Source organism: Erpetoichthys calabaricus, chromosome 7 (assembly GCF_900747795.2).
Source record: "Erpetoichthys calabaricus chromosome 7, fErpCal1.3, whole genome shotgun sequence".
Classification (NCBI taxonomy): domain Eukaryota; kingdom Metazoa; phylum Chordata; class Cladistia; order Polypteriformes; family Polypteridae; genus Erpetoichthys; species Erpetoichthys calabaricus.
In genome coordinates this window covers 97,028,567-97,042,028 of record NC_041400.2, presented here as the reverse complement: position 1 = coordinate 97,042,028, position 13,462 = coordinate 97,028,567, and positions in this window count along the sequence as shown.

Here is a 13,462-nt window from a genome sequence, read left to right as displayed (position 1 = left end):
ATGAAGACTGAATGCCCACATTTCTTTACTGCTTTCAGTGGCTCAGGTGATAAATCGTTTTCTCGTTCTTTAGCAATTCCCAATGAAATTACAAATGAATATCTGACATATAGGTTACTTCAGATACATCATTCAGGAATCTTGATTTTGTTTCATAAGGTTAAAGAAGTAGTAATGTGAAATTTAGGCAGTCTGAAAACGCCTATCCCTCATTTTAGTAAAAAAATTTCCAACACAACATTTTCACTTTATGATCAAAGGGTAGTGAAGACAATACCAGCAGTTCAAAAGTTTTTTTTTTTTATATTTTTTTAGAAGAGAATTATGAAAGCATAAAACAAACAGACAAATCAAATGCAAAACCTGCGATTTTTCTACCCTGCATTTCTTTGGATTTTCATTATTTGGCAAAATTATTTGTTATCAAGGGCTTCTCCAGCCTTATAATCTGCAACCAAACTGCAAAAGATACACTAAAAATTCACCCTGATTAACTGAACTAAATTAGGTAAAGAAAACTAGCATTTTCACCGTCCCTGAAGTACAATGTTTAATCATATAGATTATACTTACTCTTGAGACCCTAACAGATTTTGTATATTAACAATCTTTGAAAAAATGTGTCTCAAATGTAACCTTTCATCAACACAATTCTTCACTAAATATGCCAGTTAGAGACTTTGCTACAAGAAATCTGACAACAATGGTCTGCACCAAAATCTCCCCATGTAAAAAATCATAGTACTTTAAAGATATAGGTAATCTAAATCCATTTCTGAAATTTGAATTCCTCCAAAAATTATCAGATTCAATTATAAACACCATTTTGAAAAAAAAATTGATTTTTAAAAATAAGCTTTGTTTATTTTTTGGCATAAGTATTTTTCATGCTCAGAATATTATTTGAAGTGTATATTGAGATGGAAGCTGACAGTATGCCTTGTTCTCAAAGTTAGTAAAAGTGGAAACAACCCCAAATCAAGTAATTTCTGCAATTTTCTGCTCTCAATCAATTTGTTTTTTCCTCTTCTTATTCCTTCAAAATAGGCAGGAACTTCTAATGCCTTTTTATTGTCAAGTGAAGAGAAAGTTGTTGTTTGGATGTTTTTTTCAGACGCATGCAAGGTTGAATTGATCCATCCATTGTCTTGAGCAGTAACAGGTAAGCAAATGGAAAAAAAAGAACATGGGATGAGTCTCTGATGAACATGGGGAGAAGTTCCACCAGGACTTCACCCAGATAGAGATATGTTATAGAGGATAATGGAGTGAGTCTGTGTTAGCAGACATCAGTCGGTCATTCAACCATGAAACGCATTTGAGGATTATAAGAGGAATAACTAGGAATGAATTATTGTTTTTAAAAGTTTAAATAATACATTTATAAATATGTTAGATTTTTGTCTCTACAACAGTGTTCATTTTATATCTTCATTTCTCAAAAACTGGAGGTGACACGACAATTCTGGATTCAGGACTGTCAAATCTTTAAAGAAAACCACACATTTTGACAGGAGCAAAAAAACAAAAAAAACAAAAAAAAAAAAAACAAAGAAAAAAGAACTCTTATTCATTCTCTTTCTTAATATCTGCTGTAGAATAAAGATAGAGTTATATTGAAGAGTGTTTTCAAAAGAGTGCACCACAAGATAAGTGGTGAATAAGACCATTCAATGAGATTTTCAAATAATAATCAATCAGTGTAATTCAAAATTGTATTTCGTACATATATTTATCGACTTACTTGATCCAAAATGTATTTATTTTTAAATTGTGAGCAACGTCATTAGGCACCTGCCTCACTCTGTCACAAGTCTTGGAACTGACTCATGATTAGATTTTACTGAAATTAAAATTGCTAACACATTGTCTTATTTGGCTCAAAAACTAAAATCTTAACTCATATACCATAAGAAAATCAGAATATCCTATTTTGCATAACATTAAAAATATTCAAAAATTTTTTCAAGGAAAAGTTGAAAAGTACTTTAGAGCATGGCTGGCATTTCTTAACTTTGAATATGATGAACAATTTCTTTCTTTCTTTCTTTCTTTCTTTCTTTCTTTCTTTCTTTCTTTCTTTCTTTCTTTCTTTCTTCTCAGGTTGACTGTATGTCATCTGATTTGCATAAGCTGTACTATAGTATAGTAACATGCAATTTACTCATTATAATGCAATCATTAAAATGTATAAAACAGAGCTCTACAAATAACACAGGTGTAAATATTCTATTTTGCGCATACTATAGAACTTGAATGCCAGCATTAATTAATTTAATTTATATTGCATACACCTTTCATATTCTGCATTGGATATACACAATGGGTGGTCTGAAAATTGAGAGTACACCTATAAGAATGATTTAGGAGTCATAGAAGGCTAACAGAATGTTAGGTTATATAGCATGATGTGTGGAGTACAAGTCCAAGGAGGTTATGCTCAAGCTTTATAATGCACTGGTGAGACCTCATCTGGAGTACTGTGTGCAGTTTGGGTCTCCAGACTACAAAAAAGACAAAGCAGAGCTAGAAAAGGTCCAGAGAAGAGTGATTAGGATTATTCCAGGGCTATAGGGAATGAATTATGAGGAGAGATTAAAAGAGCTGACCCTTTTCAGTTTACGCAAAAGAATATTAAGAGGTGACATGATTAATGTGTTTTAAATTATAAGGAAATTAGTACTGTGGACTGGGAGTGTTATTTTGAAATGAGTTCATCAAGAACATGGGAATACAGTTGGAAACTTGTTAAGGGCAAATTTCGCACAAACATTAGGAAATGTTTCTTTACACCAAGAACCATAAACACTTAGAATAAGCTACCAAGTAGCGTGGTAGACAGTAAGACTTTAGGGACTTTCAAAACTCGACTTGATGTTATTTTAGAAGAATTAAGTGGATAGGACTGACAAGCTTTGTTGGGCTGAATGTCCTGTTTTTGTCTAGATTGTTCTAATGTTCTAATGTACTCATGTATGCACTGCTCAGAATAAAGACCGTTTTATGATGTAAATATAATTAATTGTATATGTTTATGTTTCATATGCTAATCTGTTATCCATTAAGCATGGAGTTGACTCACTAATTGACATAAATTGCTCAGATTAACCACAGACATGCAAACTTCCTCTGTACTTTGGTGATCTAAGAAATGAAAGATAACATACTTGCTCTTGTTTTGAAGGTGAAAAAAAATCTATAGTTTGTATTCTCTGGAAAATAGGAGAAAGCTATTATAATCACTTAACTAGAACGTCTACAAGGCTGTTGAGGGAGGAAAAGACCTTTAACATTTTAGATCCAAAATGGATTTGGAAGTTGGCATTTACCACCAAATACTGAGCCTTCACAGGCTCTTAGGGTCCAGAAAAGTTTTTAAGACATCTAGGTTTTCAGCTACTGGCATATATTAGCTATTAGTATTTTCAGCATTTCTGAAAAACTTACTTTGATTTCATTTCTGCGTAACTTTCATAAATTTGTAGTAAGACATTTGGCAGATATCTAAGCTGTACATAACTATGACCATGAGGTCAACTATATAAATCTTCTGTAAACCTGAAGCAAAATCCAAAAGGCCAGGCTTTTGGAAATACATTACAGTATACAATTTTACCTTAAGCATCCTATAAACCTGTTAGCACGTTGCCTTTTCTAATAACTCCTGTCTGAATGTGTAATTCTGTATACTTGCAGTATAAGTTGTGTTCTTTGAGTCTATGCTTTAATGTATGCTCTTCTTAACTAATTGAATAGCTAAATGAAAGCAGCTTGAATAGTTTGCGAGTAAATAACAAATATTTCTGAACTGCCAAAAAAGGTTTTGAGAAACTATCTCCATATGCTTGGCATTCCGGGTATTATTGCTGGATATAATCCAACATAGATGTCTATTAATCACAGGTCACAGACAAAAATGATTTCGTTACTTGATTTTCACAATATTAATTCTTTATGTTCTTCTCTAAAAGCTGAAGATGTGGCACTATTTACAGCAAAGTTTTCATTCTAAATTGTGAAAGTCAGTAATTAAGCCAGATAAATGAAAAAAGTGGAGTAAAAATGGTGGATTTTTCAAAATGATTGATACACTTTATCTTTTTACCATCTTTGAACATTTCTTTATTTTAATTTTTTCTCAAATGTATAAACATAATATTATTGTGGACAATCTGGTATTGTATATAAGTCACATAAGGAATACAAAGACTTTCCATTGTCAGTACAGTATCCCTTTGATGTGTGGTTTGAGTTACCTGCAAGTTGCTTGTGAACAATTAAATGGAAATATTTTTGGAACTTTCTGACAACACATAAGCTAAAAAATATATAAATAATACTGAAAACAATTGATATTACACAAAACCATATAATATATAAATATTTGTGTTATTTAATATTTATTGGTGTAAATACAATATTGAGTCTTCAATATTTAAAGGTATTTTGGTTAATAATAATAATAATAATAATAACAATAACTTTATTTATGTCACACATTATCATACATTTACATGCAACTCAAAGTGCTTTCCACAGATTAATCAGCAAAAACAAAGATATACCACATTTACTTGGATTATTATCATTAATTAATACTATTATTATTTCTAATAAGTGTAAATTTCCTAAATACAAAATCAAGCAGGTACTGTTAAGCAAAATTTAACCACGAAAGCGCAAAACAAACCTTCACTCTTATCAGAAAAAAGGTTTTATAATTAAAATGTTTATACATTTATACAATAAGGTTGACAATAGAACAACCAGATCTAATTAATATATAAAAAAATTTATATATCTAGTATGTGTATTTACCTAGACAACCCATTTAGTAGAAACAGATTAATGTTATTAAAGTTAATGAAAAGATACAAAAGCAAATAAAACAGTCCATAGCAGTTTCAATTGAATTAGGATGGTTAAAAAAAGAACTGTGAGGTGGTGCTGATTTTAAGTGAGCTGGCAAACCTCCTTTTGAGGAGCCGAGGTTCATTCACTGAACTGACACAGCAAACAGCATTCCAGGTCTGGATCTTAGCCTTGAGACTCTCCCTCCACAGCTTCCTTGTAACACCTCTGCGATTTGCCTCTCCATTTGATTGTGCAGTTTAAGTTGATCTGCCACACTCTTTCCCAGCTCAATGAGCTCAATGCGCCTGAAGCTACTACTACAATGGACCTTAGCAGGTGGAGAAATGGAGGTGGAGCTCCAGAGGTAGCAGTCATTCAGCTGTCCTCCTCTGTGTACTGATGCTGCAAACAGCATTCTAGATCCAAAATCTCAGCTTTGAAACTCTCCAGCAACTACTCAGCAGAATCAAGCAAGTCCTTTTAGGTGTTCATGGCACTTAGTGGTTTTCTAAGTTGGACATTCGGTCTTCTTGTCCCACTCCTGACACCAATGTAGTGTAAGCATCGAGTACTAAAATGGATTCTTTTTCTGTTTTCATGCCACTTTAAGGTGGCTCGCTATTCTTGAAAGAACCGCTTGTCATTGCAGACTTGCTGGTTTTATACGTGCACATGTCGCTGGTGGTAGAATGCCAGCTCATACAATGGATGATTCATTCCTTGCTGATGCAGCTTATCAGCACCATTACAATAATAAGAATTGTGAATGTTATTTCCAGTACAGTAAATTGAAACAGTCTTAAACCTGTTCAAAACAGGTCCAATTGCCTAATCGTATGAAAATGTTTGTCTGTGTGTTAGGGGGGCCCAGGTATACAGTATTTGTGAATTTTCACATTCACGGGGGTCTTCTGCCCTTAACCTAAGTGAATGTGATGGGCTTACTGTACAGTTCAAATTAGGATTTTGATTTTAATATAAAGACAATATTAAGTTTAACAGTTATTCATAATTCTTACATTTTTAAATTTACAACAAATTTACTCTTTTACTCGTAGAAGCAATAATTTTGGAGTGATCGGCCTTGCAAGGGAGGCCATACTTATTACAGAATTCATATACAGGCTGTAGATTGATTCTTTTGGCCTTGTGTACTTTTTAAAAGTTGCTTTTTTTCAAATATATATAAAAAAAAGTAAAAGTAAATTGATCAATGAAAGATGGAGAGAGGTGGGACTTCAAGTAGAAAAGTCTCTCCAATGAGTCTTTAGGTTTTCTGTTTAAGTGCGAGAGTAACTAACAATATTTTAGCAAAAAATGTTTGAATTTTGGATACTTTGAACATGTGACTGGAAAACTGACATGGGGATTATGCAAAATGCGTAACATGAGATCTTTTTTTTCTTTGAATGATTTTTACTTCATTTGCAGTTGTATAGCACTGGTCACTACTGACTTTTTTACTACATAAACATCCTTCTGTCCATTCTGCACAAAAACATGAGATTAAGCATTTTTCTCATCCACTACTACCCATTACATGGGGTAAGTAAAATATGAAAAAAATATATCATTTTTCAGTGGAGTATTCCTTTAACTTGTTTGCTGATCTTGGTTGTGGAACATGATGCAAGGATGTTTATCATTATCAGTGAGACTGATGTATTATACATAAAGGGAAAACTAAGTGAATTAAAGTACATTGGACAGATTGGATGAAAATTCTTAACTTTGTATACTTTGTTCATAATCTTTCTACCAGACCAAACTTTCCATGAATTTCCTTTTAATTCTTCAACTGTTTTGAGATATCTTTGAGAAAGAAGCCAACTGAGAAGGTAGGAGATAATTGTTGCAGTTGAATAAACAAGCATGCTTGTTTAGCAAATGAACTGTTACATGTTTTACCAAACCTGCTCCACTGTTTTTCTCTCTCCGCTGTTTACAAATGCTGCAATGTCTTACTCGACAGGTTACTCTGTTCCAAAATATCTCCAGTGTCTGGTCTTTGCATAGGTTGCTAACCAAGACCTTTGTCTTTAAGCCTCTTTAGGCTTAACTATTAATTACGATGGTGAGTCAAAAGTGTCTGCAATAACATGTTAACTTTTTAATATTATTGTTGTTGTAAAAAAAGCGTTGTTTTGGTTAGTTCTAAAAAAGACAAAAAATGTTTTTTGACCAGGAGGTAACAGTACAATTAAGGGTTTAAACAAAAGGATAATGAAAAACTCAGGCATTTGGTCATATTAAAAGGTCAAAAAAATAAAAAAAACAGCAGCCAGAAGTCGTAGTCAAAAATAGGAGCAAAGGTCTATTTTGTAATGAAATATTCCTTTTTCTGTTTTTAACAGATAGTGAGAGTCTTCATAAAATAGTTTAATTTTATCCAAATACTGAACACATGGTAACATTCACCACCATATAAAATAATGTGACAATGATGAGGACACATGCACAGTGATGTCCAGTTAAGTGAGTAGCAACTGTATTGTTACCACATGGTAATGATATGGTGCCTATCATGATGCTGACCTATTTGAAATGTTGCTGTGGTGACATCATCAAAACAATGTGAAATTTATAAAACTACCTTGAAACACATTAATTTTGTGTAAACATTACTAAAAACTAAACATTGATATTGTAACCAATTTAGGACAGTTGCCTGCAGCAGTAGTTGCAAATGATTGGATGAGCTTTGTTTGGTATAATTAACTGTGGACATGTTATACTGTGTTAACATGGCCTTCCCCATTCTGTATGCAGCATGCAGTAGTCAATTTTTGTTATTTTTTTGGGGTGGGGGGTGTTACACATGTATCAGGAGCATAGAACACAAATGAATTGAAAAGTTTCAGAATGGCTGCACAAGTGTCACAGATGAGGAATGAACAGGTTGCCTATCCATGTCTACTACTGCTCATTTTGTAATTATGCCAAACAGGAATGTAATATATGGACTGAGTGTATTAATTACCTATTAGAATATATTAAAATGATACTTGTGTGAGCTCTGTATATCTTCTCCATTTGCTTTTATAAATATATTGCAGATACTTTTCAACTTACAATTGTTTTTGCACATACTCCTTTCAAATGTAATAAAAATGTATAATTATGTTTTCTTCTTTTACTCTAAATCTTTGGAATAAGCTTTCCTTGACTATCAAAACTAGTCTCAATCTACTGATATTCAGACTCCTCTTAAAGACACATCTTTTTACAAAATATCTTGGTACCTGCTGATGCATTCTACATTCTATTGATCTAACTGTGGTTTTGTTAGACTTTTACTCCACATCAAGATCTTGGACTAACTGTAGTTAAAAGGATGATGTACTTTACTTTGAAATCCATTAAAAAGTCAGTTGTGTTCTATCTATCTATCTATCTATCTATCTATCTATCTATCTATCTATCTATCTATCTATCTATCTATCTATCTATCTATCTATCTATCTATCTATCTATCTATCTATCTATCTATCTATGTTTTGCTTTTTGTGTTCATAAGAACACAATGATGAATGCTTTTAATCAATTCATATTTTTTGTCTCCTAAATTTGATATACTGTTCAACTGATCTTGATGTCTAATTATGCAAGAAGTTGACCTTTTTGGGGTTCCTCCCTATTTTTGGCCCTCTAGACCCAACACCCTTATGATAAAGAGTAAATCAATAAGTGTCAGCAGCAAAAATGCTTAGAAGGACTTGAAGTTGTGCATGCTACATTAAGTAGCCCCAAGGGTCAATGTTACTCTTATTCACGAAACCTTGTAAAAATTGGGATTTATAATATAGGTATGTGGGGGATGTTGTTTCAACATTATTGATCACAAATACCATATTTTTGATATCTAATTACTTACCAGTGGTCCCAGCCCACTACAGCCACTTTCAGAGGGTTAAAAATGACAAATTCCAAACACCATGTTGGGTATTTGGTTTAGACTATCTCATGGTCAGTGATTACAAATATGTTTTTTTTTTTTTTTTAATTTTGGATCCTTTACTAAGGATCTAGTCCTTTATGGACCTTTATCAGATAGTGAAAAATGACATTTTTATTCCAATTGAAAACATTAAACTATAAATGTTTAAGCTGAGGCACACATTTTAATACTTCAAATATCTGATGCAACTATTCTTGTTTATTATGTACTTAGACCTCATGAAGTAAATCATTACATTTCTTATGAACACTCCAAATTAGGGTGACTTATGCTAATTCACACTTTTTTGATAATGTAATTAGTCAAATCTATTGTATGCACTGTGTATTGTTTTTTAAATGTCCTTAGATAAAGGAGAATAAGAATATGAAATGATTTATTCTGTTGAGAAAAATGTTTTATTTGCTTTTGGCCATTAACTAACTAAAAACTGAAAAAGTATTCTTTTTTTTCAATATACTTGACCTACCTTCATGTGAAGGAAGATCTAATTTATGCAACAGGACAAGGAGGAATTCATTCCCAGACATGGACTCTGGTAAGAAATTATTGGGAAAGACAATGAGAAACCTTTTGAGTTAATTTAAAAAGTATCTCAGCATGAAGAAGTGAATAAGTTGTGAACAAAATTAAGTACTGTAAACCTTTCCTTCCAGAATACTTACATGTTTGGCAGCAGGGAGAACAAGGCCGCTTTGATCACCCACCAGCAAAATTCTTGCAAAAATGAAAATAAATTAAAACCAAGAACTTGGAATGCTAGAATCATGCTGAGACTTGGAAAGCTGGCATAATATAAATACAATAGAAAGAGCAAGAATGGACAGAGTATGATTGATTGAGACTAGATTGAAACAAGAAAGTTAATTTGTCAATGAAGGAGTAAAGTGATTTAAGCAAAAGTAAAAGAGGTTAATAGAGTATTTATTCCAGACAAAAATGTTGGTAATATACAAACTGGAAGAAAATATTATGGTTTAACTTTTGGTTACTTAGTGGTTATGCTTGTTGCCCAAGTTCATATTCTTACTACAATGAGCTGTCAACATTACCTCTCAACAACTAGAAAACTTATAATAAAAGTATGTCATCACAAGCGAAAAACTGCATAACCACCATTAAGCAGAGATGGAAATATTACTAAAACAATCTACTCAAGCAGGAGTATGGCTATGTAGACAAACAATTACTTAAGTAAAATTATCTTACATGGAAAACTACTTAAGTAAAAGTGAAAAAGAAAGCTTGGGGAAAAAACTTACTGTAGTAAATGTACAATTTACTTACTTTAGAAAACTAATCACATTCATAAATATCCTTAAATATAATGGCTCTGCAGAATATACATAGCAATAAATGTATGTTATACAGGGGTGTGCAAAACTAGGTTTACATGTGTTCATATAGAAAAAAACATGCAGATTATTATTATTACAGAAACTGTTAACTCAATAGCTTTAAGAAGAAGACAAATAATACAAATAAATAATGCAATAATGGATAAATAAATAATAATATAAGAATAAATTGTTTTTCGCGTACTCATAACTGTAAACCTACTTTTGCCCACCCCTGTAGATATAGGAACTATTACATACATTTTATATATGTAGTATACTGTAGTTCAACACTTAGAAAAAGTGTGCTGTGCTTTATATTGACTTGAACTAAAGTTTGGTCTATGAAATACAAAAAAATATTTGTGAGAAATACAAGCATACAGCAGTCTTATTGATTTGAAATTGCAGTTTTTATTGTACACCTCAAGCAAAAGGGGCCTATCATCCATTCCATTTAGTGGAATTAACATTTACGTTTATAGAAACAGACTATGTATTTGTATTGCTAGAAATGGACAATGATCATCAAAATATGAATACAGTAATAATAATAATAATAATAATACATTTTATTTATATAGCACCTTTCCCATGCTCAAGGCACTTACAGAATATAATAAAAAATGGCAGGGTATACAGTATATAGCATTGTACAAGCCAGATAAATAAATAAAGAAGATTAAGACAGTGAATTCTGAAAAAAAAGAAACAGACAACATAATTGATGGTCTAGCACACACACACACAGGTTACATTAGCATCTTGACAGAGAAGTAAACTGAGAGAAGGGTAATAAAGTCAAATAGAGCTAAAAGCCTTCCTGAACAGATGAGTTTTGAGTTGTTTTTTAAAAGAATTCATGGAGTCAGCTGACCTGATTAATTTCGGTAGGTCATTCCAGAGCCTGGGTGCTATACAGCTGAAGGCCCTGTCACCCATGGAGTGCAGATTAGTGTGGGGCACAAGAAGATTGCCAGAATCAGAGGACCTTAGTGGGCGGGCAGGCACATAGTGATGGAGAAGGTCACTGATGTAGTTTGGCGCGAGGTTATTTAAGGCTTTGTAGGTTATTAGTAGGATTTTATATTCGATTCTGTAAGACACAGGGAGCCAGTGGAGACGGAGCAGGATGGGTGTTATGTGCTCGCTGCTGCTGGTTCGAGTAAGGACTCTTGCAGCTGAGTTTTGAATAAGCTGGAGCTGTGATATAAGATTAGAAGGGGCACCTGCCAGTAGGGAATTACAATAATCGATGCGGGATGTGATAAAAGCATGGACAAGTTTCTCAGCATTAGAAAAGGAGAGGAAGGAGCGAACACGGGATATGTTACGGAGGTGAAAGTAAGAAAGTTTCTTAATGTGGTTTATGTGGGCGGAATAAGAGAATAACAGTAAGGCTGTTCATTATTTAGATTTTGTTTGAAAAAATGTATTTCATATGCACCATATTCATCAAAACTCTTGCATGCACATCTGCAAGAATTTTCCGATTAAATATTAAAAATTGACTGCTTAAATGCGTAAATTCCTAACATAAAACAAATACAACAGAAGGATTATGTGTCATCATTGTGTTTGTGGCTTTCTACTGTATTTTTACATGTGAAAATATTTTTATTTTCAAGCCAAAATTCAAATAAACAGCACAGCAGTCTTACTGGTTTCAGCCTGAAATTATTATTGTGTACTTCTACCAAAAAGGGCCCTTCATCAACTACAAATAGCCTCACACTCTCCCTCTCCAGAATGAAATGGAAATGTAAGAAAACAAATCAGCATATATTATTACTAGAGGTGTAGTATATTAAATACAATTTAACAGTAATATGGATGCTATATTTATTAGATTACTTTTAAAAGGTTGTTGATGTCACTCATCTCAGCCGAATAGTACACATCACTGAAATGTCCTGTATATTTCAAACACTAAAACATGCAAAAAATGGCTTTATGATAATGAATGCATGGTAAGCAAGTCATCAAAAATCTTCTCTGCATATCAACTGACAATGTATTCTATGCTTATTATTATAAACTGTAATTTGAGACATCATGGCTTTGGTGGAGCGAAAAGGTTATAATTTTGCAAAAAAAGTGCATTAGGAGACAAAAGGCTTTTAAATAATGTTGATATTAGGCAAGTACACTATGTAGAGAACCAATATATAGAAGGATGTTTTAAAAACTACATTTATGTTATCAATTGTGCTCAATGGAAATATGTGCTATGCCCAAAAACCGCAATAGAAGGATGGCTTGGTTTCAGATCTTACCCGGCTTGTAATGATATTTTAAATGGACTGATCCTTCATGCACTTATTGATTATTTATTGAATTTTAACCTTCACCAATTACACCGTTTTTATGCACTGTTTATTGAATTGTTTATTTATTTTAAGAAGACCTACTGCACTAAATTTGTTTTTCAACATTGCTTTGTTTTAAATAAAAGGCACTTAGCACACTTGTACCTTAATCTTGACTGCATTTATTCTCATTTGTCCAGTGCATCATGGTCATGTTATCCCCAGGCTCAAGGACATTGTGGCAGCTGGAGCCAACTCAGACCATCATAGAAGTTAGCATTTGTTTTAAACTCACCTGCCTTTCCTCTGAAATCAAAAACTTTTGAAAGAGTAATCTTTTGGAGAATGCACAGTGCCTGGCCAATCTGTTGCAATTTGGGGGATAACTGCTGTGCTGGAAACATAGTAATATTGAAACATTTTGAGACTCCAGTTTTTTATTTACTTATTTTTGTTTAAATACTGCAAATAAATATTTCTACCTGGGTTTGGGGCCGGAAGGTCACTTGACTTGTTAACAGGCTCGTGGTCAGTGTGTAAAATATCTCATGATAATCAGGGGAGCTCAACTGGCTGTTCACTAAAATCTTCCTCTGAAACAATGGAATATACAATAAATTATATATAGAGAATATTATCACTTAGGATATGCACAACATAAGCACACAAATTGCATAGTCTACAACAAAACATACACCAGCATTCTGCAGTGATGCTATTTTTCGTGACATTTAATACTGACCCCTCCTCGAACCGCCACCTTATCGTGGTGGAGGGGTTTGCGTGTCCCAATGATCCTAGGAGCTCTGTTGTCCGGGGCTTTATGCCCCTGGTAGGGCCACCCAAGGCAAACTGGTCCTAGGTGAGGCATGAGACAAAGTTCGGTTCAACACAACCTCCTATGATGAATAAAAAATTTGGACGGCGTTTTCCCTCGCCCTGACGCGGGTCACTGGGGCACCCCTCTGGAGCCAGGCCTGGAGGTGGGGCTCGATGGCGAGCGC